Raw genomic sequence first — 13,146 nt, forward strand, 5'->3', positions numbered from 1 at the left:
CGGATCTCTGCCTCTTGTTTTCTCTGTCTGTCTTTTTCTGTCTCTCTCTCTCTCCTCAACCATGCAATTTGAGTCATCTCTCACTTACCTCCATCTCAATCTGTTGGTTCCCCTCCCTCTCTCCCTTCCTCATTCCCAGTCTTTTTTACAATTTCTCTTACTCCATTGATTTTTTTGCCTATAGCATATTCATGTTTTTTATTGCATCCACCCATATTTTTGTTGTTGTTGTCAGTGGTAAAAATGGGCGTGTACATTTTCTTCATCACACCTTCAGTCTGAAATCAGACATAACCAGTGCTGCTTACACAGATTCACAAACCCAAATGATGATCAGGGTATTTTGGTTGAAAAACAAACAATTAAATGCATTAATCACTGTGTTTACATTAATTAACCGTGTATCTATGGTAACACTGTAATGGAATTGTCTTCTATTGTGTGATAGGCAGATTGATGTGGTTTTTTTTTTTTCTGGAAGAAACCTGTTTTAACCAGTCAGAAAGCTGAATGGGGAGACATAATGTTTTAAGCAAACATGATCTTTCATTCTAGCCACTTTTTAAAAAAATTTCTAGCAATCCTCCCCCACTCTCTCAACCATTCAAGTAGTGCCTATCTCACATTCCTGTCATTCCCTCCATATTCGTTTAATAAATGGGATGTACACATCTGACAAAATTCAGGTGTGTGTGATGAAATATGGTAGGACAGGTTTTTAAAGACATGAGAGGAGAAGAACGGCTCCCAATGGCATATATGGACTTCATTTTTAATCGAGCAATTAAATAACCTTATCAATTTTTATTATGATAGCATCAATTATATTTTTCACATGCTTTCAATGCTTGGATGCACACTTTCCTATTTAGAAAATGTGTCTGATTGTATGAGATTTTGTATAGGTCTAGAATCGGTTAAAATCTAGGTTTAACTGTCAAGCTTGCTGCACAAACTGTGAGTACTTCTCTGCACTTTTGATAACCCTGACATTTTATAATAACCGACTGTTACTGAACTTTGCTGATGTTGCTGAGAGGAGCTTTTGGGAGGAGTTTTTTTGGGCATCCATGGCTGTGGAAGTAAGTCTCATTTATTTTTACCATAGACAATGTTACTTGACTCACAGTTAGAGCACTTCTAAGGCTTGGATGGGCATGAAATATCTGGTTCGTTAATAAAAAGTCAGAGGTACCAGGCATAACATTATCAAAATTAATTAGGTTTAAAAAATCTTAGAGATAAACAGCTGGCATCATTAGTTTTTTTCCTGCCCAGTGCCAGTAAATCATTGCAGAAGAATTTTTATCAGTAGGGATTGGATTTTTTTTTTTTTAATTTTACATTCAGTTCAGTTGCATTCTCAAATTGAAAACATGCATAAACACAGGTGGAGAGAAAGCCATCTATTGTTTGCCAGTTCAACATGTGTTGAAGCGCTATTGTGGAATCACTTTACCACTGTGAATTACTTTAACAGCCATTTCTCTCTCATAAGATCTCTAAGGTGCTTTCTTCTCGCTTAATTTGTACACAATCCATGAATATTGGGAACTGGATCTCTAAAACTCCCTATTGGCTGCCTCACATTGTGTAATAATTTCTAATGTAAAGTGGCTTCAGAAAGTATTCAGACCCCTTCACTTTTAGCACAGTTTATTGTGTTGCAGATTTAATTTTAAAAGGATAAAACTGAATTTATCCCTAATGACAAAGGGAAACTTGTTTATAGAAACATTTGCAAATTCAATAAAAATCAAATACTGAAATCTCTCATTTAAAAAAATATCCAGACCCTTTGCTGCAGTACTCAAAACTGTGGTTAATTATCCTTAAGATGTGTCTAGAAATTGATTGATTTACTTGATTGGACATTGTTTAGAAAGGAAAACACCTGCAATATAAAGTCCCATAATTCCCGTGGTGAGGCATAGATCAGGGCAAAGGTATAAAGGCAGTTCTAAAGCTTTGAGTGTTCCCAGGAGCACAGTGGCCTCAATAATTCTGAAATGGAAGAAGTTTGGAATCATCAGGACACTTCCAAGAGTTGGCCACCGGGCCAAACTGAGTAACCAGACAAGAGAGGCCTTGGTCAGGGATATGACCAAGAACCCAACGGTCACTCTAACAGAGCTTCAGAAGTCCTCTGCAGAGATGGGAGAACCTGCCAGAAGGACGACCGTCTCAGCAGCCCTCCATCAATCAGGCCTTTATGAGTGGCTAGATAGGAGTTACTTTGAGAAAAAAGCACATGACAGCCTTTTTGGAGATGGCAAAAGAGCACTTAAAGGACTCTGAGAGCATGAGAAAAAAGATTCTCTGGAACTCCAAACACTTTGTCTGGCATACACCAGGCACTTCTCATTAACTAGCTAATACCATCCCTGTGGTGAAGCATGGTGGTAGCAGGATCATGCTAAGGGGGTGTTTCCCAGTGGCAGGGACAGGGAGACTAGTGAGAATTGAGGGGAAGGATGAATGCAGCCAAATATAGAGAGGTCAGAGAAAAAAAAATTGCTCCAGATTGCACGTGACCTGATGCAACGGTTCGCCTTTCAGCATGACAATGAACCAAAGCATGCAGCCAAGAAAACATTGGATTGGCCTCAGGACAAGTCAATGACTGTCCTTGAGCAGCCTAGCCAAAGCCCAGACTTCAACCCAACAGAGCATCTGTAGAGACACCTGAAGATTGCAGTCTACAGAGTCTTCCCATTTGATCCGACGGATTTTGAGAGGATCTGCCAAGAACAATGAATAAACTGACCAAATCCAGGTGCAAAGCTTGTAGAGACTGAACCAAGAAGAGTCAAACCCTTAATTGCTGCCAAAGGGGCTTCTACAAAACACTGAAATATAGGTCTGAATCCTTCTTAAATTACAGATTTCAGTCAATGATTTTTGCTGAATTAGCAAAAATTTCTAAAAAGATATTTTCACTCTGTCATTTTATTGAGTTTAGATTGATGGGCAATTTTATCTGTTTTATTTAGTTTATTTAATTTTATCTATTTACAACACATTAAAGTGTACAAAAAGTGCATGTTATTTGCTGTATCCTGTATTATTTGCTGCTGCAATAAACCCAAATTCTCCTCATGCATCATTAAATTTTCATGTTTTCTAATATGATATGAAAGTTTGAAAGATTTGAAAGAGGAAGTCTGACGGAGACACACAGAGAAGTTTTGATTTTCCTGTAGCAGGTCATCCTGCTGTTGACTTACTGTAGCATTGCTTTTAGAGATTTGTGGAGCCTAAATGGAAATCTCAGATTCTTTATCTGAATCTCAATTGTTTGTTTAGTCTTGCGTAACTTTGGGGGCAACTGGAAGTCTTGGAAGGTTGTTTATTTTCCAATCTCTAGTAATTAATGTGATCTCATGCCATTATGAATTAGGACTGTTATATCCCATTATGAATATGAAGTGCTATTCTGTAGTTCAGGTTCAGCAAGGTCACTTTTATTTCCTGTAGTTGTTAATAAGGTTGTTAGTATGACACATAAACGTATGAATGTGTATTTTCATGTGTAACTATCTTCACTGCCAAAAATCATTTGCATAGTAGCCAAAGTACTGACCTAACAGTGCTAATACCTGTTAGTATTGGTGAATTTGAATGTATAAATCATTTATTATCGTATTTGCTCCTTACACAGCTCAGATCAGAGTGAACATCTTGTTTTTATAATGGTGTAACTTTGAGAAGTAAATAAGTAAACATAGACTTGATATTCACTGTGATGTATTATACAGTTCCAGGTGTCTGCTAATTGGTCTTCATACTGTACAGAAATGAGTGGAAGCCAAAGGCTGCCATTTAAAATGCAACAGTTTGCACCATGGTTAGCAATATTGTAAGGCATTTGAAATTCACACTTAAAGGTAAAAATAACTGATATTTCCTTTAAGTCTTTCAGTCTCAGTCAGGAGATAATTGACTTAAGTGCAATTCAGGATCTTGAAGTTGCCAAAATATGAGCCATTTAATGTGTTGCCCTGAAAAAGCAACCTGAATTGACTGTCAGCAAAAAAGAAAATAATTAATACAAATACGCAATTGAATTAGAATGGGGCAACAAGGACAAAATTATTTGTTCTGAATACATATGGTGATTGTACTGTAAATAAATTTTAGTTTTTCCCCTGCAAGTTTTATATTATATAAATGTACTGTGTGTGTGCCATAAATATTAATGACATCTGCAATAAATTCATCTAATATAATGCTTTACTTGAAAAATATTTTTAAATTATGTGCATATCATATTTACATCTAACACAACTAAGACTGAAAATGTTTTTGTTGAGTATGGAGTTAGTATATATTAACATGCTAGCAAGACTGATGAGATGTTGTATGACAGAAGGTGGCTGCCAAAAATTTGATTCTAACCCGGTGGCTTCCTCTGAAATAGACTTATGTAAAAAATCATCACCTTGAAGTTTGAGTTAATTAAAAAGTAACATTTAAGTATCAGTCATCTAACAGCCAAAATCGATTGGGCCCTATTACATGTGACTCTTCTAGTCCCCAGCTGTGAAAATGTTATTATACTATATGCAAATTTTAAAATGTATTCACTAATTGAACCAAATGAGAAGGCAGGGTGACAGGCTCATGTGCCCTTTACCTTCACAGAACTCTGGTCCTTGTCCACATTAGATGAGTGATGATACTGTATTTCCTTTTTTTTCTTAAGGTCTCCGCTACAGTGTCTAACCATGTCCAAACAAGAGGGGTGCCTTGGCTTTTATAAGTCCACCATGTAACAATAGGTGTAACCTGGTGTAAATGGCACTTATTCTTTCTGGATGGATTCAAGTTCTCACTATGACCATCTTCCCAACAATAAGGAATATGCCTGTCTCTGAACAGAGAGTGGTCTGCACCCATGGGGGTATATCATCTGGCCTAGATTTGAGATTCCAAAGTAACTCCTACAGATAATGGATGGTATATCATCTTTAATCAGTTTTTAACTGGAACAGGAGGACAGGCAACCCTGCCTCCTAAAAATTATGTTTATATACAACTGAGCTGCAACGGCAAATACACTTTGTACGAAATATAATTCCATCCAGATTACATTTTTTATTAACATGATGAGGATATGGTAATTTATGTATTCAGCAAGTCACAAGTACATTGACACTAAACATATCACTAAAATGTTACCAAACAACTTATTTGTTCTCTGCCAAATCATCTGATCTTGCAGCACAATATCCACTTGTAGTGACTCCAGCATTATTAAACTTTTTTATGGTTGTGTTGAGGCACTGACAGCACTTGGTTGAGGTTCGGGAAAGATCCTGGTCTGGTTTAATACAAAGTTTTCAGTGACCTCAGACTCAATGTGTTTACTTACATTTAACCAAAACCACAATCTTTTATTTACCTTAACCAAAGTGCTTTTGTTTTTCTAAACCTAACCACAGACAGGACTCTGGATATGAGCCCCAGTCTCTGCCATGACAGTCGTGTGCTTTGTACACCCACCATCCACCATAACCCACTCCTGGGGACTCCGCTGCTGTAAATAAATGTAGTGCTTCAGTTCATTCAAATACAGTGCTGCCTCTGAACATAATCTAGCCAGCAATTACATTTTCTACAAAATAAAATACAAAATAAAAGAATTATTTCTAGGAGACAGGGTTGGGACAGGAGGGAGAAGGAGGGCAGAAAAATTGTGATTACGGGGCATGGCTCATCATATCCCATGACAAAAATACCAAAACAAAACCAGATTAACAAACACCAGCCTAAAACCCTTGCTGTGCTCTGTGTACTGCATTCGTTTGTTTTGTTCCCATTTGATCTGTCTGTCCTTGTTTTCTGTTTGCTAGCTTTGAGTTTGTGGCACATAATTCTTTGGAGACACTCTTTACTTCTGTCCAGACAAGGTACACATATCACTTCCTTCTAATTATCAAATTATTGTTAAATTCAGATCAGTCAAACAGGAGACAGAAAAACCCATCACTTCATGATGTGCACAGGTATTTTTGCCAGGAAAGACCTGCTTGATGTGGGGTGTTTCACAGAGAAAATGTTGAAGATTTAATGAACTGGCATACTCACTATAAATGGCCATTAAATACAGTACGTTAGCGTTAAGGAACTTTATTACAATGCGCTTTTCAGGAAAAAGTAAGCAGAAGTAAGAAAAGGTTTATGGTATAGTATGAAGTCAGAAAAATATGTTCTTAGCATGGAATTGGTGGTTTATCCCAGGATGTCACTTCCTGAACCTGCAGAAGGACAATAATTACTTGCCCAGGAAAATTTGTAAAATTCATTTCTAATTTATCATAGAGGTCAATGGGAAAACTGACAGCAGTAAGAATGTGACCTTGCCTTATATCCATTTCATTATCATGACCACTAATATAAAGGAACCTTATGGAGAGAGGAATAAGTCAATACAAATTGACTTGGCACCCTTTCTCAGAAGGTGAGAGAGGAGAAGGCAGGGGAGGAGGAGAGAGGGAACTGGGATGTTAGAGATACTGGAGAGGGAAAGAAGCAGAGGAGGAAGTCGTTGACATGGGGTTTCGAATTTTTTTCTCTCTGAAGGTAATTTCATTACTTTCCATTGACACAAGAAATTAAAACTAGCTTGACTGTGAGCAGCTAACTAACTGGGCTGTATTCTGAAAAACAGAGAGTGGAAGAGGTTAACCCTAATCCTGGTTGCAATATATTATTACTCTGCTAATGGTTGGTTAATCCCACCAACTCTTTGGTCCTGATATCAAGAGTTTCTGAAATTAAATTTCTTCTACCACCATCAGCCCAAAATTTCCACTTATATATAAGAAATATCAAATAAATATCAAATGCTATGAAATTTACTGAATACATTCATGCTGCCCAGCAGATTAAATTTTTCCATATTGGATGTTTTTGTTTTATTAACTTTCATCCAGCAATACCATAAGGACAAAATGGAATCATCACACCTGAGATATTTAAGACTCTAATAAGAGATGGCCATGGAATTAGGTGAGCACTTTCATCCTCCCAAGGGGATGAACCGTGTTTAATGACATGCCACCATCAGATTTTTTAGCCACGTAAGTAGGTCAAAGACCAAGTACCCTCAGATCAATCTTCTTCTAAATATTCCTGGCAAGACGTCCAAACCCTGAGGGACAGTTCCACTGTGTGTAAACAGGGAATGGCCAAGAACATTATTTCAGTGAGGAGTTGGACTGACCCCATTGCTGGGTATTGTAGATGGTTAGATCTGTGGTTCCAAGCTGTGAATCAGAAAATGCAACCTAAAGTCACTGAGACTGGTATCATAGAGTCCTGGCTGTGTTTCCAGTTTTCACCATTTTATGGAACCGTTCCAAATTAGACTATGGATGACTTCAAATGGTGGTTCAAATTCTCCATTAACACATTTACAATAAAGAAAACTAACATTTCATTTATTAATTCTGCTTCAGGGGGGATTTTGATTTTAAAGGTTAGAATCTTGCTAATCAATAGTTACTTAACAACGTAATTCATTTTATTTCTGTAGTGTTAAATTGGTTCGATGGAGGAGCTTCAGTGCCCTGTGATGGTCTAAAAATGGTGGCTTTTACCCTGGCAAGACTACTGTTCTGAATACTTGTCCATTATGAGCATAGAACTGGAAAAAGGTTATACAAAATTGCAGCTTTAAGGTGAAAATATGAAGCCAGACTGTGTATTTTGGGCCCTTTGAGTTTGTATTTATAGGGTGAAAGATGCTCAGGAATGATGCTTGTATATCGTAAAGGGACATTAGGGCATTGTGTATTGTCAACGACAAATATCGTACACTTAAGATTTCACCATTTTTTGTGCTTTTTTCTTCCTACTTTTTCCACTCATTTCAGTACGGAATTATTTTTCTTCTGCAAGTCACATTAAATTATTTCTTTCTGCAATATCAATGGATACTCATAAATCTGAGTTTTGAGAGTTGGCTGACGCAACCTTCATAATACAAGAACCCACCAACTGATTTGGATCTGTCACAAAACAGAAATCTAACAGGTAGGACTCAGAAAAGGACTAAGGAAAGAGCTGTCTGGTGCACATTGTTTCACAACTCCAGCACTGCCTATCTTCAATGATTAGCTTTTTATTTTGGCAGGTAAATTTGAGAAGTAGATGACCTTTCCAATAGTGTACCCTTTCACAATATCAGCTTATCAGTAATTATAATAATTTCTCCTGTTTACAGCCTGTCTAGGTACTGTCTGCCTGTGTGATCCATCACTAAAATGCGCTTGGTGTTCCTCCTCATCCTCTCTCTTTCATTAATGCTCTGTATCCTCTTTCTCATGATATAGATTCACAGTAGCACTGTAACTCTTGATACCTTTGCACAATTTAATGGCTCTGTAGTGGACAACCATCCTGTCAATATCACAGTTTCCGATATTTATAATAGATTAAAAGGCAAAATAGAATGACCAAATTATCCCATAAATTTGGGTTAGCCATTGTTGGGGCTGTGCTCCTGTGACCAGATAATGGCTAATCACTTTTTTGAAAACAATAGCCTGTTGTAGTCTATACATTTTCATGGTTATCAATATAGACTGATTAGCAATTTGTATACTTAAATATCAGTTCCTGTGTTATAGACGTGCTCGTCCCTAATTGTGATTTTACAGGCAATTGAACAGTTTCTTGATTAACCATTTATTCATCCAGTCAGCACATCTGCACTGATCTCCAGCTACTGCAGGTGAACATAAGTGAAGAGCATCCAATATAACATGATAGTCACATAAACATCTATTCTAATTTGTGGTGCACTTAACAATCTAACAGTATAGTCGAACCCACAATAGCACAGGGCTGTAGACTGCAAAACCTAGATCTCCCCAGATAATAAACTAGTTTCTTTTTTGCTTTAATGACTCCCACAGCTGATCATTTATTGTTGTTAATAAATACAGGGTATTGTGTACAGGGTTATGTGTATTATATATATGGATTATATAAAATCCATGTGCTTCAAACCTGAAAAAGATTATCATCATACATCACAACCTGAAGAGAAAACTCATATATACTGTATATATATATATATACATATATATATAAACTGAACTGAACTGCATCTCACTGTAAATGGTGCAGTGAGCTTTTCATTTTCCATTAGAACAGGGCTTTGACTCCTGAGTACATCATCAGGCCAGTGTGTGTGGGTTGTGTTTCTCTCACTTTTTCTTTATGCGTGTGTGTCTGTGTGAGAGACCTCGATAATCTCCTTTCAGAGCTAAGACACAGTGATCCAGACACACACACAAACTCACATAGCACGGCTATGTTGCCTGACAATCAAGCTGGACAGCGCTGTCCAGACTGCTGCCTAATGAGCACCAAGGCTCATTGTGAAAGTATGAATGTGTGTTTGAGTTTGTAAAGCTAGAAAAGAACTCTGTGTGTGTTTATGTGTGTGAACAGTGAACACAGCCAGATAACACAGTGATTACAAACAACTAATCATTTATTATGATTATTTTCATTATTGATAAATCTGCCCATTATTTTTTCAATTAATTGATTTATCATTGTCAGTATATTCCCATTGTACTCTCCTAGAGCCCAAAAGTTAGTCACATAAATGTCACTAGGGGAAAGAGCATAGTTTGGTTAACTACTAGTACTAGATTAAAAGTGAAGTTACAAATCACTCTCTCTGAAAACCATGAAAACCCATGTAAAATTAATTTGGCCAGTAATTGTTGAGATATCTAAGATATGAACAAAAAACAAAAAATTCAGGCTGATTGTTATCTGCAAAGAAACCGCCAGGAATTTATACAATCAAATTCTTGAACTAAGACATTCTCACATTAAGACACGACAAAAAAAATAAATAAAATATACAGTATACAAGTTTATAAAAGATGTCACTGATGTACAGTATAACAAAGGCGTCAAATTTCTGTCTATTAATGTTATACATAAACAGTATTTTGGGTCATTTGTATATCTCATTACAATCGTGATGATCAACAACCTTATTAATCCTGATATATTACAGCAATTTTATGTGATGATATAGCAAATGGATAATTGCTGTCATATCATCTTTGACAATATGTACCTCTTTCTAAACAAAGAAAACAGCTGCATATATATATATATATATATATATATATATATATATATATATGCATGCAGTACCTTTTGTGCCTGTCCCAGTTTTTACCAGGTCACTGGGTCTTTTCAGCATTTAAAGCCCACATATGGAAATATGATGAGGATTACAACATGGCTGACATTCAGGATGCACACTCACAAACAGAGTGTCAGAAACACAACTGCACAGTCATAAACATGCACATATTTGCAGATGTATGAAAATATTTAGAGGCAAGAAAACAACGCACTGTACAAAATCCCCTCACAGAACATTCATGCTCATATGAAATTCATATCACAATATCACACTCCCCTCTCTGTCTTGCCATCTGCCTCAGAACTGATGCACTAATGTGGCCTAAATCTGTATTCTTTATGTGTAAAAAAGAGGGTCATTTCGACATGAATTGACTCAAATGTGTGTGTAAGGAACCAAAGAACCGAAATGAACATGTAGCTCATGAGCAATGAATGCTTTTATAAATGTAGTCAGAGCAAAATGGTACCTTCCTACTGGGCATAACAGCCATTTCTGTTCCTCCGTTACCAGCTCATGTTGTGTGGTAAAACACATTGAAACATTGCATTAATCCTTTTTCACAAAAGAAGACAATAATGAAAGTGAGTCTATGCAAATAGAAGATACGTGAGTATTTCTATTGAATGTGTTTATTTGTTAATGCATGTGTGAAAATGTGCAATAGTGGAACTGTAACGCTTGCACACCCGTGCTGTTGCCATGACAATACTAAAGGCAAAGTGGGTCAGCAGCCTCCTGCCGTACCCCTGTTGGCATGGCAACAAGGCTGGTCAATTAAACCTCAGCAGCACGATGACTCACAGACACACACACACACACACACACACACACACACACACACACACACACACAAACACAGACAAACAAACCCCTTTCTGTGTAACAGGGAAGTGATGGAGGGAAGAGATGAGTGTGTGATTGTCTTTATCTTTCTCCTTCTTTCTGTAGCTGCTCCTCGTCTACATGTAGGGTTCAGTGAGTCTGAGTGGTTGCATGTCTGCTTATTTGAAAGTGTGTGTGTGTGTGTGTGTGTGTGTGTGTGTGTGTGTGTGTGTGTGTGTGTGTGTGTGTGTGTGTGTGTGTGTGTGTGTGTGTGTGTGTGTGTGTGTGTGTGTGTGTGTATGGGAATATGTGTGTGTGTTAGGGCTGAATTCAAAAATGAGACTTTTGAATCAAAAACCTTCTGATATTATAATAATATTTTTATTTTAGTGGATCGATACTTATCCAGTAGGTGGGTGGAGTTAAGGTGGGAGTAGACAGTGGCAGTAGACATCATAAATGGCTGTGATAGGTGAGACACCTGTCAAGCAACGAAGCCCCGAAACATACCTCTCATTTTACCTTATTATCTTCGTAATGGAAAAAGGAATTTCAAAAACATCACCAAAACATACATAAGATGAAACAAGACTAAATAACGAAATCCTAAATTCTTGTGGAAAAATATTATTAACTGTGTATTTGGGGTTGTAAAAGTTGAGATTTTTGACATTACATTTAAAATTTTTGGGATTCAGCATCTGGCATCTGGACTTGCAGCTTAAAACACACCCACAGTGATTTTACCATTTAGATGCACTGTACACCACTTAATTAAGCCCAGTGACCCCAACCCTGCCCTCACCATATGCATGAGAAATCAGTCAAACAGTGACATCATACAGCAATCCACAATGCATTCAATTTCATTATTTGTTACCTCACACATAGATGTGAGGTATTGTTCCAGTTGTCCAATAGGGCAAAATATAAATGCTTGATCATGTTAAACTGTGTCAGAAGTCCAGCAGGAAAACATTCACTCCTTCCTGTGTATGTGGTCCCGTTAAGATGGCGTAGCGTCATCCTTCATCCTAGCATTACAATTGTCTCTGCAATGTTTTCATGTGGAACACATTGTCATGAGCTCAGATATGTAGGCTGCTAAAATATTTCTGGACTGAAAACTTTATTCCCCTCACTCTTTACCCATTATCTGGTAGCAACTACAGCAAATCACATTTAAAAAGGCAACCACAAAAGATAGTCATTTGAAAATGCTTCAATTGCTGGTGCTTCATTCACAGCCACTGCACGATTATACGTTATGATGTGGGAAGTGGAGAACTCAAATTATTCATGTCAGCATATCCCAAACACAGGACGATGGCATATAAAAAGACAAAGACTGATCACAGTAAATCTTCACCAATTCTGACTGAGAGTCACCAACAATAGCATTAGCAATAATGGATCGGATCCATCTAGATTTATTTCCAAGTAACCAGCAGGTCATTATGACTGAATTCAGCTCCAGTCACAAGACAGTCCAAAACTGTGTGGTACAATGTGATGGAGCAGTGCAAACGTTTCTGTTGTAATTCCACTAATGTTACACTGTTCAGCTGTAGGATGGTTTGGAGGTGCTGTTTGGAATATCATTGGTGGAAATTGTATGAAGTCTTTACAAGTGAAAGGGTGCCTGAAAGACAAACAAGCGTATTCACTTACCTCTCCTGGTAAGTAGCCATGCAGATAGATTTGGTTTTATGTGCCAGGTTTGGATATTCATCTCTGAGATTTCTGCCTCCACCCTGCCTCCACTATAAATACAGTGAGTGACTAAATGTGAGTTTGTTTGTCATTCTCACAGCATTGGAAAAGCATTTCAAAAAATTAAACAGCAACATCACTTTCCAGAAACATCACTGTCTCTGTTGCTCTATATTAATTCACAGAACATGCTTTTAACAGTTTTTGTAAGGGACTATTTTCTCCATGAATTGGTGGAAAGTAGAGTTTTCACCAGCCTTCTTGCCTCACCTCGCTGATAAGTCCTGACAATTGTAACTTAAAAAGCTTAGAGAGTTGTAGGAAGGTTGTTTTGTCCCTTTGAGGTGGAATTTTTAAGCTAAGCTAATTACATCCTGGATGTATCTCTGTACTGGACACAGAGATGAAACCAATACTGATTT

The 13,146-nt window shown here is 37.3% G+C and overlaps 1 protein-coding gene across 1 annotated transcript in view; it reads left to right on the forward strand.

Moving 5' to 3' along the window:
* Positions 1-13,146, forward strand: part of gpm6ab (glycoprotein M6Ab) — a 32,097-nt gene that overhangs the window by 973 nt on the left and 17,978 nt on the right. The gene's annotated exons all lie outside the window — the stretch shown is intronic.

Source organism: Xiphias gladius, chromosome 15 (assembly GCF_016859285.1).
Source record: "Xiphias gladius isolate SHS-SW01 ecotype Sanya breed wild chromosome 15, ASM1685928v1, whole genome shotgun sequence".
In the NCBI taxonomy this organism is placed as follows: Eukaryota; Metazoa; Chordata; class Actinopteri; order Istiophoriformes; family Xiphiidae; genus Xiphias; species Xiphias gladius.